The sequence below is a fragment of the Oryx dammah genome, unplaced genomic scaffold (assembly GCF_014754425.2).
Source record: "Oryx dammah isolate SB20612 unplaced genomic scaffold, SCBI_Odam_1.1 HiC_scaffold_18, whole genome shotgun sequence".
Taxonomy (NCBI): domain Eukaryota; kingdom Metazoa; phylum Chordata; class Mammalia; order Artiodactyla; family Bovidae; genus Oryx; species Oryx dammah.
The window spans coordinates 84,559,342-84,572,454 of NW_024070202.1; positions in this window are offsets into that span (position 1 = coordinate 84,559,342).

Sequence of the window (13,113 nt, forward strand, 5' to 3'; positions counted from 1 at the left end):
GTGAAGTATTATAAACAGTTTGAAAAGATACAATGTCATGTTGTCATCAATGTCATGATTATAAATGATATTCTGAAGCTAGGGTGCTACCAATATTAGACTTGAAAGGAAATGTACCTTATACTAAAAGTATGTTTTCATATGTATATTGGTTACATGTAATCAAAATTTATGCTCATTCCACTGATAAATTTACAGATTTAATTTCCATTCTACTGTCTCATCTTCTATTGTAAGCCATGATCTCTATAACAGGATTAAGAAAATTTAGGCTGACATATAAGCCAGCATTCTTTCTTCTGGGACATTCAGAGGTCACTATACCATTGTGACTTTTTATCGAGCAATATATAATTGAACTGGAACTTTTTCCAACAGGATATTATAAGAGATAAAATACTTAGTTTCAAAAACGATTAAACATTTATACAAGAATAGCATATGCTAGGCTAAAAATAAAGGCTATTAATAAAAGCTTTTATGCAGTATTGCTGTCATCAAATCCATCTGTCCCTGTGAGGACTCAGCATGTTCATCCTAGAGTCAAAAGAGATGCCCTGTGTTACAAGGACTTTGAATGACCTACCACCCATGAATACAGTCATATACTATATACTTTCGGTTAGATAACAGGACCAACAAAAAGGATACTGTTTTTTGAATCCTGTAGTCTTCATTTCAGTATCATTTTGCCATGGTGGGTTTTTTTTTATCTTCAGTGTCATGGAAATAGCTAATGCTACCACTTATATTTATTCATACATGGGATATTTATGATAATTTGGAACTCACCTTCCAAAGTGGTTTATCCTGTTATTAGCTACAACTGTTAGAAATGTTGTCTTATATTAAATCAAAATGGATTTGCATATTGTTTCTGTCCAGTGGTATTAGTTTAACTGCTTTAGCTTACACAGAACAAATTATAACTTTTTTTTCTACAGCAACACTTCCTATAGCTGTGGTATTGGAAAAAGAAAAAAAGAAAAGAAAAAGCAATAATATGAATTAGAGAACATGGCTGAAGGAAGACTATAGTAGCAATTAAGTAATGGAAAATGATTCATAAAATAATGTGAACAGGTTCATGGTGGACTCAGTTCACTGTTTCATAGTAATCTATGTCTAACTTTCCTAGCAGATTAGAATGTCCTCCTAGATGACAGCACCCTTATCTTTATAGTGTTTGTATCCTCAGTATCTGGTAACATTGCTACCTACAATTTGTTCAATAAATATTTGTTGAATGGATTCATAGTACTTAATATAGATTTTTAAGTAAACTTTTTTTAAGACTATGATAGGTGATTACAATCGAACACTCTTAAGTCAAACAGATTTGGCTCATGTCCCAACAAAACGTGCAACAGGATTAGACATATGGAAATCTAGAACAGAACTCATTGTCCGATATGTTCCAGATCAATAATATGACAGTAAAACATATCATGATATAAATTCTGATTTCATCTTTAAATATGATTTTACAAATGTTTTAGATTGCATTTACATTGTTATTTTACATAAATATAAAATATATAGATTTGATGAAATACTAAGAACAAAAAAGGAAGAATAGAGGGGTATTTGCAATTATTACATTAACTAAAATCCCAAGATAAACCAAAACCATTGATAAAAATTAATTTTTTATGCCTCTATTGTTTTGTATACATTTTACTCCTATAGGAGTCTGAAAGAACAGAAATTATGATATGAAACGTATCTTTTGAATTTGATTGTTAAGCTAAGATTTGGAGCCAAAGAACTTCCAAGGGTCATAAAGTTCTGGCTACTCACCTTCTCTCCAGCTTCATTCCTCAGATTTACCGTTGTGTATCTTATTCTCTCCCCAGAGTCAAATTCCCTTCCACTTCCCAGACAATCATTCTTGTATAGTGTTCTCTGTAACTTCATATTCTCCTATTTCTCAGTTCTGTTCCCCAAATTTGAAGGCTTATCATCCCCCAGACCCCGCACATACTCCCTTCTCGCATTCATACTCCTCTTTGCCAAGTGAAATCTCCCTTCTCCTTCTATGTTCAGTTTAAGTAAAACCTTTCATAAAAACCCCAAGCAGGAGTTGTTTATCCACTCTGATTCTATACTTTCTATTTAGCGCCTGAGTTAAATATGTGCATCATTAATCTGCTTCTCCTCCTCATTTATTAGACCTGGATTTCTGAAGAATAGAGTGCTGTGTTATTCATCAGTGCTTTCCCAGGCCCAGCACATCGTCTAGAACATAGAGGACATTCAATCAATCATGAAGGCCTGTATGAGTGAATAAATGGCAAAGCTGAAAACAGGGTAGATAAACCCGAAACCTAGATTTAACAGCATGTGAAGAAGGCTGAGCGCCGAAGAATTGATGCTTTTGAACTGTGGTGTTGGAGAAGACTCTTGAGAGTCCCTTGGACTGCAAGGAGATCCAACCAATCCATTCTGAAGGAGATCAGCCCTGGGATTTCTTTGGAAGGAATGATGCAAAAGCTGAAACTCCAGTACTTTGGCCATCTCATGCGAAGAGTTGACTCATTGGAAAAGACTCTGATGCTAGGAAGGATTGGGGGTAGGAGGAGAAGGGGACGACAGAGGATGAGATGGCTGGATGGCATCACTGACTCGATGGACTTGAGTCTGAGTGAACTCCGGGAGATGGTGATGGACAGGGAGGCCTGGCGTGCTGCGATTCATGGGGTCACAAAGAGTTGGAAACGACTGAGCGACTGAACTGAACTGAACTGAAGCAAATTGGATAATATAGATATTATAGCATGTGGAAACATAGGACTGTTGAAAAATAAGTGAAAAGATAAACATTGAGAGTCCCCTGACAGACATTACCTGGAGGAGGAGATGACAACCCACCCCAGTATTCCTACCTGAATAATCCCATGAGTATTAGCCAAGTACCCAGCGGGCTATAGTCTATGGGATACAAAGAGTCCTTCACGACTGAGTGACTGAGCATGTACACTCGACAGATATTAGATTTGCCAATTGTTAGTGCTTTAAGAGAGTTGGTTTGTGCAGATGAGAGTCAAAATATCTGTATTATTCATTTAGTACATGTCTTTATATACTGTGAAAGTGAAAATCACTGAGTTGTGTCCAACTCCTTGTAACCCCATGGACTATACGGTCCATGGGATTCTCCAGGTCAGAATACTGGAATGGGTAGCTGTTTCCTTCTCCAGGTCATCTTCCCAACCCAGGGATCGAACCCAGGTCTCCCACATTGCAGGAGGATCTTTTACTAGCTGAGTCAGGAGGGAAGTCCTTTATATATTGTATTATTTATTATTAGTTTATATTCTAAGGGCTTTGTTCCTCTGAAAACATTTTGTAAGTACCTTGAAGTTACTGGATATTTCTCAGTTCATACTACATTTCTGTATTTCCTGGAATGTGGCTGAACATAAGAAAAGTTCACATTCATAATTTTCAGTTTAAAATTGGATCCATTTTTCTAAGGAAGTCACTTCAAAATTTGATGAGTCATGGTAAGTATTTTGGGGCTTCTCTGGTGGCTTCCCTGGTGGCTCAGAGGTTAAAGCATCTGCCTCCAATAAGGGAAACTCGGGTTCGATCCCTGGGTCGGGAAGATCCCCTGGAGAAGGAAATGGCAACCCACTCCAGTATTCTTGCCTGGAGAACCCCATGGACAGAGGAGCTTAGTAGGCTACATCCCACAGGGTCACAAAGAGTCAGACAGGACTGAGTGACTTCACTTTCTTTCTGGTGGCTTAGGTGGTAAAGAATCTACCTGCAATGTGGGAGACCCAGGTTCAATTCCTGGATTGGGAAGAACCCCTGGAGAAGGTTATGGGTTGAATTGTGTCCTCTCTACTCCTAAATTTTTATATTGAAGTCCTAATCTCCAGTATCTCAGAATGTGACCTTATTTAGACCAAGAGTCTCTACAGTGGAAATCAAGTTAACATAAGATCATTAAGGTATGCCCTAGCCCAGTAGGGTTTCCCAGTTGGAGCTAGAGGTAAAGAACACAGTTGCCATCACAGGAGACTTAAGAGAGGAAGGTTCAGTCCCTGGGTTGGGAGGATCCCCTGGAGTAGGAACTGACAACCCACTCCAATATTCTTGCCTGGAGAATCCCATGGACAGAGGAGCCTGGTGGGCTGCAGTCCACGGGTCACAAAGAGTCAGACACAACTTCAGTGACAGCACACCTCGTCCAACATGACCGGTGTCCCTGAAAAAGGGGGAGATCTGGGCAGAGCGATGCAAACAGGGAAGATGACGTGAAGAGACTAGAAAGAAGACAACTTCCCACAAGCCAAAGAGAGAAGCCTTGAGTAGATCTTTCCCTCATACCCACCAGGGGAACAAATCGTACCAGCACCTTGACCTCGGATTTCCAACTTTCAGAACTGTGAGGCAAAACATTTCTATTGTTTAAGCTAACCAGTCTTTGGTACTTTGTTAAGATGAACTTCACAAACTAATACAACAAGCAGTCACTCAAATATCAAAATTATACCATAAATTCCAATTTTTGTATCTTGCCTTGTTTTGGTAATGACCTTCCCCTTTTAGCCATGTAGAGTGTCCTGTCTAGTGTCATGAATTAAATATCATAAAAGATATTTTTCCTTTGTTACTTTCTGGGTTTTCTCATTTCTGCTTTTAACATGTAAGATTTTATTTGTTGAAACTCTTTCTTATTTAGAAAATGAACAGAATGACCCTGAAACAGCAATGTTTGCTATAGACTTTGTTGAAGATTCTTAGAGCACTTGAAGAAATCAAGTAGAAGTCAAATATTTGGAGTCCTCAGGGATACTCTGGTGCCTTGTGAAACTCCAATTATTTCTTCCTCTCTATAGACTTTTTCCTCTCCTTAGAAAATGGTGAGATTTATTTTTCCTTTAAGTCACGTAAATCATTAATTGCAGTGGCATGAAGAGTATCTCAAAATTATGATACTGCAAAACTCATTAAAAGAAATCTCTCTGCTTGGTATAAGGTCTGGATTGATAATGAAATCATTGAGTAAGTTATATAATGGGATTTGCTATCCCTGGTCGATGTACAAACTGTTGACACCTAACTTCCCCATTTTCCCAAGATACTAAAAAGATATCATAGCAACGATTTATTTATACAGTGACAAAATACAGCAAGTTGAAAGTGGCTTTAGATAAAGCAGGTATTTTTGGTAATATCATAAATTTAGGTAATAAAGGAGGTGCTGTAAAACAATGTACTTTTCTTCAACCTCTTAAATTTTTAACAATCAATTGATTTTGCTTATATGAATATGTATTTCTAAGCTAAAAGCTTATCTGTAAAAATACAAAAATGTACCATTAAATAAGTTTACAGTCTTTTTATTTTTTTTTATTTTAGTGAATGTTTTGTAGAATACAAATCTCACACCAATATACCTGTTTTGATTCCAGTTGTATGTAATATAAATCAGGTGAGACAAACATTATTGGTCTTGAATAAAGTTGATGTTTTTGTTGTTTAGTCCCTAAGTCATGGGGTCCAGCTCTTCTGCGACCCCATGGACTATGGCCTGCCAGGCTCCTCTCTCCATGGAATTTCCTATTCAAGAGTACTGGAGTGGGTTGCCATTTTCTTTTCCAGGGAATCTTCCCAATCCAGGGACGGAATGCATGTCTCCAGCACTGGCAGGCAGATTCTTGGCCACCCAGCCACAGGGAAGCCCCAAATGAAGCTTATAAATCTTATTAATTTGACTTTCCATTTTAATGAAATTGCTGAAAACAGGCAGTGGTAAATTCTCAAAATTAGTCTGGGATGGTGGTTATATGAGTTTGTTAAGGCTGTCATAACAAAAGACTGTGTGACTTAAACCAGGTAAATTTATTTTCTTACAGTTCTCGAAGCTAGACATCCAAGCTCAAAGTGCCAGAAAGTTTGGTTTCTTGTGAGATACTTTTCCTTGGTTGGCCTGTGTCCACATTCTCACTGTGTCCTTACATAGCTTTTCTGTGCTATCTGTATGTTCAAGTGGTTTCCTCTTCTTATAAAGACACCAGTCAGATGGATTATGGCCCACCTTAATGGCCTTATTTTAATTTAGCCATCCCTTTATAAAGTTATATCTCCAAAACAGGTACCTTCTGAGATCCTGGGAATTAGGGCTTCAGCATATGAATTTGCAGGGAAAGAGTTCAGCCCATAATGGTGGCAAAAAGGATTCTGAATCCTTGTCAATCCTCCTCGTTCCAGACAAAAGGCTGAGTAGCAATTTACCTGTACATTTAGGTAGATGTTGCTTAGTAACTGAGAAACAGAATTATTATTACTTAGTCATAGTTTTTAGAAAATTCTTCTTACATTTTGTCTTATTGTAACTTCTTTTCCCATTCATGAAATTAGGAAATATTTATCTTCTTTAATTCTGTGCATCTAACATCCTCTCCTCAAAAATCTTCCTCAGGAGCTCCCTTATATTGAACCATTGTTTCTATAGAATTAAAACAACTGTTTTCATTTATTCACTTAAATTAATGAATATCATATCTGTGAAGTGTTACAATAGCTCTTATTAATGATATTGTTACCAATAGAGACACAATTCCTGACCTAATTGAGTACAAGTCTTCCACAACAGAAAGGCATTATTTAAATTACCAAAACAAATATATCATTAAAATATATGATACAAGCTATGAAGTAAGCATATGGGGATAATATGAGGTATTTCATATCTCATAATATGAGAACTCAGTTAAGAGTCAAATGTGCTGGAAGTAAATAATGTTTTTCACAAATAGTTATGTAAAAACTATGGAAAAGCATTCTAGACCCCCCCAAAATTCAGACCAAATGATTACATGAATCAGATGATGAGACATTCAAGATACATTAGAAGGCATGGCTGTAATAGAGTAGTAGAGGAGAGGATGGGATAGTAGGCAGATTGCACACACATGGCAGTATAAGTGATAGTATGCACTTTGGTATTTTGTTAAAGACCATTCAGAACTGTAAATGATCAGAGGTGAACAGACTCATGAAATATTTACAAGGTATAATTGATTTGATGATAGGATTTATGGTATGAGCATGAGAGAAGAGGCATTTCAAGGAGGAGTCTTAAAATTTGGATTTACAAAACTAATAGTATTGATTCCATCCATTGAGGAAAGGAAGCTATGGATAAGATGGTAAGAGGGAAAGTCATGCATGAACACTGCTTTGCGCATGTTAAGTTTTAGGTGTTTATTAGATATTTAATTATGGAACTCAAGTAGGTAAGTAATTCTTGAGCTCAGAAGAAATGTTTAGACTCTGAAAGTATAAATTTGGAAAAACCTTGGCTTATTTTTAAAGCATGATCACGTGCGTGCTAGGCTGCTTCAGTCACGCCCCGCTCTGCGACCCTGTCGGCCCTACAGCCATAGTTCCCTATCCATGGTTCATATATATTAAGTGTGTGAATATGTTTATATAGATATGGCTTCCCTGGGGGTTCAGTGGTAAAGCATCCACCTACCAAAGCAAGAGACTTCAGTTCCATCCCTGGCTCAAGAAAATTCCCTGCTGGAGAAAAAAAAAGGCAACTCACTCCAGTATTCTTGCCTGGAAATCCCATGGACAGAGGAGCCTGGTGGGCTACAGTCCATGCGGTTGCAAAAGAGTCAGACACGACTTAGTGACTAAACAACAGCAATAATTTTTTATATATATATATATATATATACACATACATATATCTCCACATATAGACCTTACATTCTATGCAATGCCAGATATAGTAAGTCCAAGGGCCTTAAAGGAGCAAAGGGTGATGCTAAGCCTGGGAAATTTGATTGCTTATTTTCCACATTGAAAGTAAGTGTAGATTAATATAAACAATGGGACATATCTATTTGTGTTAATTTTGCTTGTGGTTAATTCTAATTCATATAAATAAAGTTGAATGAATAAATTTAAAACATTTTCAAAGCACAGATTTAATTGCATGGGTTAATAGCAAAGGAAGGAAGTTTTTGTTAAGAATGTATAAAACATGCTACTGAATTCTTTTAGTTCTGTTTTTATGGAATATTATAATTTCCTAGAGGATTTAAATATACTTTAGTCAGGGTTTTACCAAAAAGATATTTATAGTATCATAAAGAAAACAGTGAATTAAAACAGTGCGCAGAAAAGGATAGATGTATATAATGTGGTGGGAAGTGACATGGGGAAACATAAAGGATTCATTTTGATTCCAACTCTATTTTATAGAGTTTTTTAAATTAATTTATTTTAATTTTACCTTATAGGTTTATTAAAATAGTCATTGTTATGAGACATGAGATACTTATTAAACAATTGTCTGGAAAATATGAAAAAAAAAACTGTTAGTTATCATTACTCTTTCAAAAACTTGTAAAAGGAATTTTACTGGTTATTCACTTGCTCAAAGAGAAAGTATCCTACTATTTAAGGCTTCCTATTTAAAAAATCTAAAATGTGAGCTTTCTAGATTATTGGCTTTAAAATGTATCAGAAAGAGGTTTATTGATGAGGTATGAACACAAAGGGAAGGAGTTTGAAAGTGTATTTAGAATTACTGAATTTATATCAGAACTAATTATTTTTAGTTTAGGTTTATTATTGATTGAAAGTGTATCAGTAGTTTTACTATATTCTGCATATCTATGGAACTATATTTCTGCATTAACACTGATAAATTCTGGGTTTGGCCTTTTAGTTGTTAGACTGTCACAGTGTTTTTTTTAATCGTTTAATTAAAGAGTAGCAAAAAGCAGTGTTAAATTAAACCTAATGAAATGAGGAAGTTTATCTTATACAGTAGCTAAAAATGCAATTGCTGTAGTGCTGACAAGAGTTGATTCAATGAAATGAAAACACCATCTGTGCTGAGAAGACATATACCTGTTTGTATGATTTTCTTCTGAACAGCCCCTTGTTTACAGCGTAAGTGAATTTTATATCGATATAAAGTGTGAGTTTACTGCTGCAGAAGTCCGTAATGTAGGAAACAGACGCATTGAAAAACCTAAGATTGATTATCCTTGTAAAAAGCATCAACACAGCACGCACCGGTGAATATGTTGAAAAGCACAGGAGAGATAGGGGTATATTTATATTCACCAGAGGTTAAATCTTGCATTATGTTCTGGGGAACATTTTAAAACTTTCTCCATATTAGAAAAGTTAAAATGGCAAAATCTAATAACTAAACATAAAAATAAGCACTTGGTTTTAAATTCTCTAAGACATGAGCTTTATCTTACAGTTACAGTGAGCTGTATCTGCATATCATTTTAAAGTGTACTTTTACTTTCCATACTTGCTTCCAGGGAGGTTAAAAATACTATATTGAGTGGAGTTTTATTTCTCATCAGGCACTGGACACTGTACTGAGTGCTTTTCATGGTGGTGATAGTGATGATGATATAATAACAAAAACAATAAGCACATACTCAGACCTGGCACTGGGAGGCTCTGGGAGGTTTATGAGTATATCCTTCAATAGCCACAATTTTCGTGAGGATCAAGAAGAACCTGTGTTACTAAGCTTTAGGTTCCTAAGCTCTAGGTTCTACTAACCCCCACCTCTGCCCTGCTGTTCCCCAAGCCCTAGAAGGGCGAGTTGCCTCCTTGGGTGATTCTCTCTGTAGGTCAACTACAGGATCTCATTCACCCTTTCATCTCTCCAACACGTTGGTACCTAATTTCCTATATGAAAGCCCCTGCATTGATTTCCTTGTGTGGTTTCTATTTTCCAGTCTAGTCTCTGACCTTTCAATCACACATGATTTAAATCATGTATTCCTTCAAATTAAATTCAGTTCCATTCAAGAAATATTTATTGAGGGCATAAATTGTCAGGCACTATTACAAAGGTAAAGAAACCAGAGTCTTCAGATTAAACAAGCTGAAAGAAGGCCCTCTGAAAGAAGGCAATCTGTCTGTTTGTCTTATTCTTCAAGCCACACCCTTGAATCATCAATACCTATTGTAATCCTTTATGGAGTTCTGAAGTATAACTGCTAATTATCATGACTCAATGAAAATATTTTAATACTCTTCCCTTCTAACTTCATAATTTAATTTTATTCTCTGCTTTTTAAAGATATATATGTATTTTCACCCCAACTCCTTTAAGAGAAATACTAGATCTATTTTAGCAGAGATGCTGCAAGGAGATCCAACCAGTCCATTCTGAAGGAGATCAGTCCTGGGATTTCTTTGGAAGGAATGATGCTGAAGCTGAAACTCCAATACTTTGGCCACCTCATGTGAAGAGTTGACTCATTGGAAAAGACTCTGATGCTGGGAGGGATTGGGAGCAGGAGGAGAAACGGATGACAGAGGATGAGATGGCTGGATGGCATCACTGACTTGATGGACGTGAATCCAAGTGAACTCCAGGAGATGGTGATGGACAGGGAGGCCTGGCATGCTGCAATTCATGGGGTCGCAAAGAGTCGGACACGACTGAGCGACTGAACTGAGCTGAACTGAACTGAACAGGGCTTCCCTGCTGCCTCAGTGGTAAATAATCCACCTGCCTATGCAGGAGACATAGGTTCGATCCCTGGGTTGGGAAGATCCCCTGGAGAAGAAAATGACAACCCACTCCAGTATTCTTGTATGGAAAATCTCATGGATAGAGGAGTCTGGCAGGGTATGGCCCATGGAGTTGCAGAAGAGTAGGACATGACTTAGCAACTAAACAATAAAAACCAGACATAATTGGGTTAGCATATATGTAGATTTAAATAAGAGTTTGAAACTATTGTCTCAACTTAGTGTTTGTTAAAATTTTATTATAATTATTAACATTGCATTAAAATAAATTTCTTTCCCCTGCCATGGTCTGTTCTAATTCTTAATGAATGAATGTGCAATAAAAGAATGATTACTTTATCATGTGTTCAAATCTGAAAGATGGTCAACAAATAGTTCTTTTTTCTGATTCTCTAAGCACAGGTTACTGATAATTACTTTTCAAGTTCAGTTTGCATGATGATTCCTGGAAAATGAATTATCTTGGATTCAAATGGCTAGAAAAGCTATTTCCACTGTTAGGTGGTAGTGAAAACAATTTGATCTTACTTACTTTCCTGGTCAGAGTGCCACCCTTTGTGCCATGTCATGGCTGGCCAACTACAGCTTCCGTGCAACCCTTTGGCATTGTCAAAGGGAAACATGGTAAATGGTAGGTTAGATATATAAGGAATAATTGTAGCAATAAATCGATAGTTGTCTGGATGCTCTTGCTACAGTGATTTTTGTACTTTTATGTAGAGTAAGTCTAATGTTTATTTATATTATTTGGAATCACTTCAGTTTTGCAAGAATGCCTTTTTTAGCAATTACCTCAAAAACAGGAAAGTCATGTGTAATGTAAATTTAAATGTGTGTTCAGTCACTAAATCATGTCCAACTTTTTGCAACCCCATGGACTGCATTATGCCAGACTTCTCTGTCCTTCATTTTCCCCCAGAGTTTGCTCAAATTCATGTCCATTGAGTTGGTAAGGCTAGCTCACCATCTCTTTCTCTGCCTCCCCCTTCTCCTTTTGCTTTTAATCTTTCCCAGCATCAAGGTCTTTTCCAATGAGGTGGCTCACTGAAGTACCAAATTCAATTACTCAAGGAATTTGATGATGGACACATAACTTGCACTTACTGGTATTTACTGTTCCACATAGGCACAGATGATATCATTTATTCATGAAAATCAGATGTAACAAATCTTGCTAGAAAGCATCACCATTCATTTTATATGCCTTATAGTCATTTTAAGAAGGTAATTTAGCACATTCAGTTGCAGAAGTTTCAATTACATATCACTCTATAAAGCATTACTTTTCATTTAGATCAAATGACCATTCTACTAAATCAATTTCACTCCTTTATAATCCCACATTCTTTTTTTTTTGTATAGGTAGAAAACTAAATGTTCTGGTACCATTAGCTGAGAATCTCACATACAGTTGAATGATGTCCTGGATATTTTGAAAAGGAAGTAGTTTCTTTAGCTATTATTTTTTCCTGCTATAGTATAGGCTCTAGGACAGAGAAATCCCTGAAATGTAAGTGGGAATAAAAAGGGGATAGGAACATACAAAGATAAACTAGATTATTAATCCAAGATATACTGCTTTATATTGAGAAGAATTTTTGTTTTCTCCATTTCACTACTTCTGTCCCATTTTCCTGTGATTTTATTAACTGCTAAATCCTCTCTGTATCATTTCTATTTTAACAATCATCATTTAGGACTTTTACTGCTTTAGGCATTGCTATGACAATATAATTCAAATATTAACTATAAATAAAATGGACATATTGGCGAATACACATGAAGTCAATGCTTAGAATTGTGTCTGACTCATAATAGACATTGAATAAATATTTAGTGAAAGAGTGGAAATCTCACAAAATGTTGGAGAAATCAGACTTAAGAAAGACATACAATAAAGAAAAAGCTCCTGACAAAGCATACTATGAACCATTGACTTTAGGCTGAAAGAAATTGTAGATCAATGGAGAAAGAAACTGATTTATACAAATTTCATGTATGTGCATCATTTTAGGATAGTTATAAATAATGGCTTTCATGAAACAGTTTGAAAACAAGGAACTGTTTCCGTATTACAGAACCTGAAATACTGTTCATTTAAATAGTTATTCACTTTCTGGCATGACCATATTTACATAGCTTTAGATACAGTTTGCATATAGCTCAATTGCTGATTCTGCCTCAGTCTGTGGAGAAAGCTCTTGATAAAGCTGAGAAGAATGGTCTCCCGACAGCTCCTGAAGTTTTGATAATCCAGCACCAGGTACTAAATCTCACCTTCCATGTTCTAATTAGCAATCTATTATTACTACATATGGCTTTTAATCTTTATGGCCATGCACTATGTTTATTTTTATTGTTAAAACTGATAGCAAGGTAAGCTCTTTTGATAGGGGCAATTCATTTAAGTTAAAACACATTCTTGCTCTCTAAAATCTCATGCAATAAATTCTGATTCCCTTTGCTTCCCTTTATGTCTTTGGATCTTACAGCAATATAAAATCACAAGCACAGTATCTACTGGCAAGAATAAAGAAATAGTTGCCAATTTTTCATGATCACAGA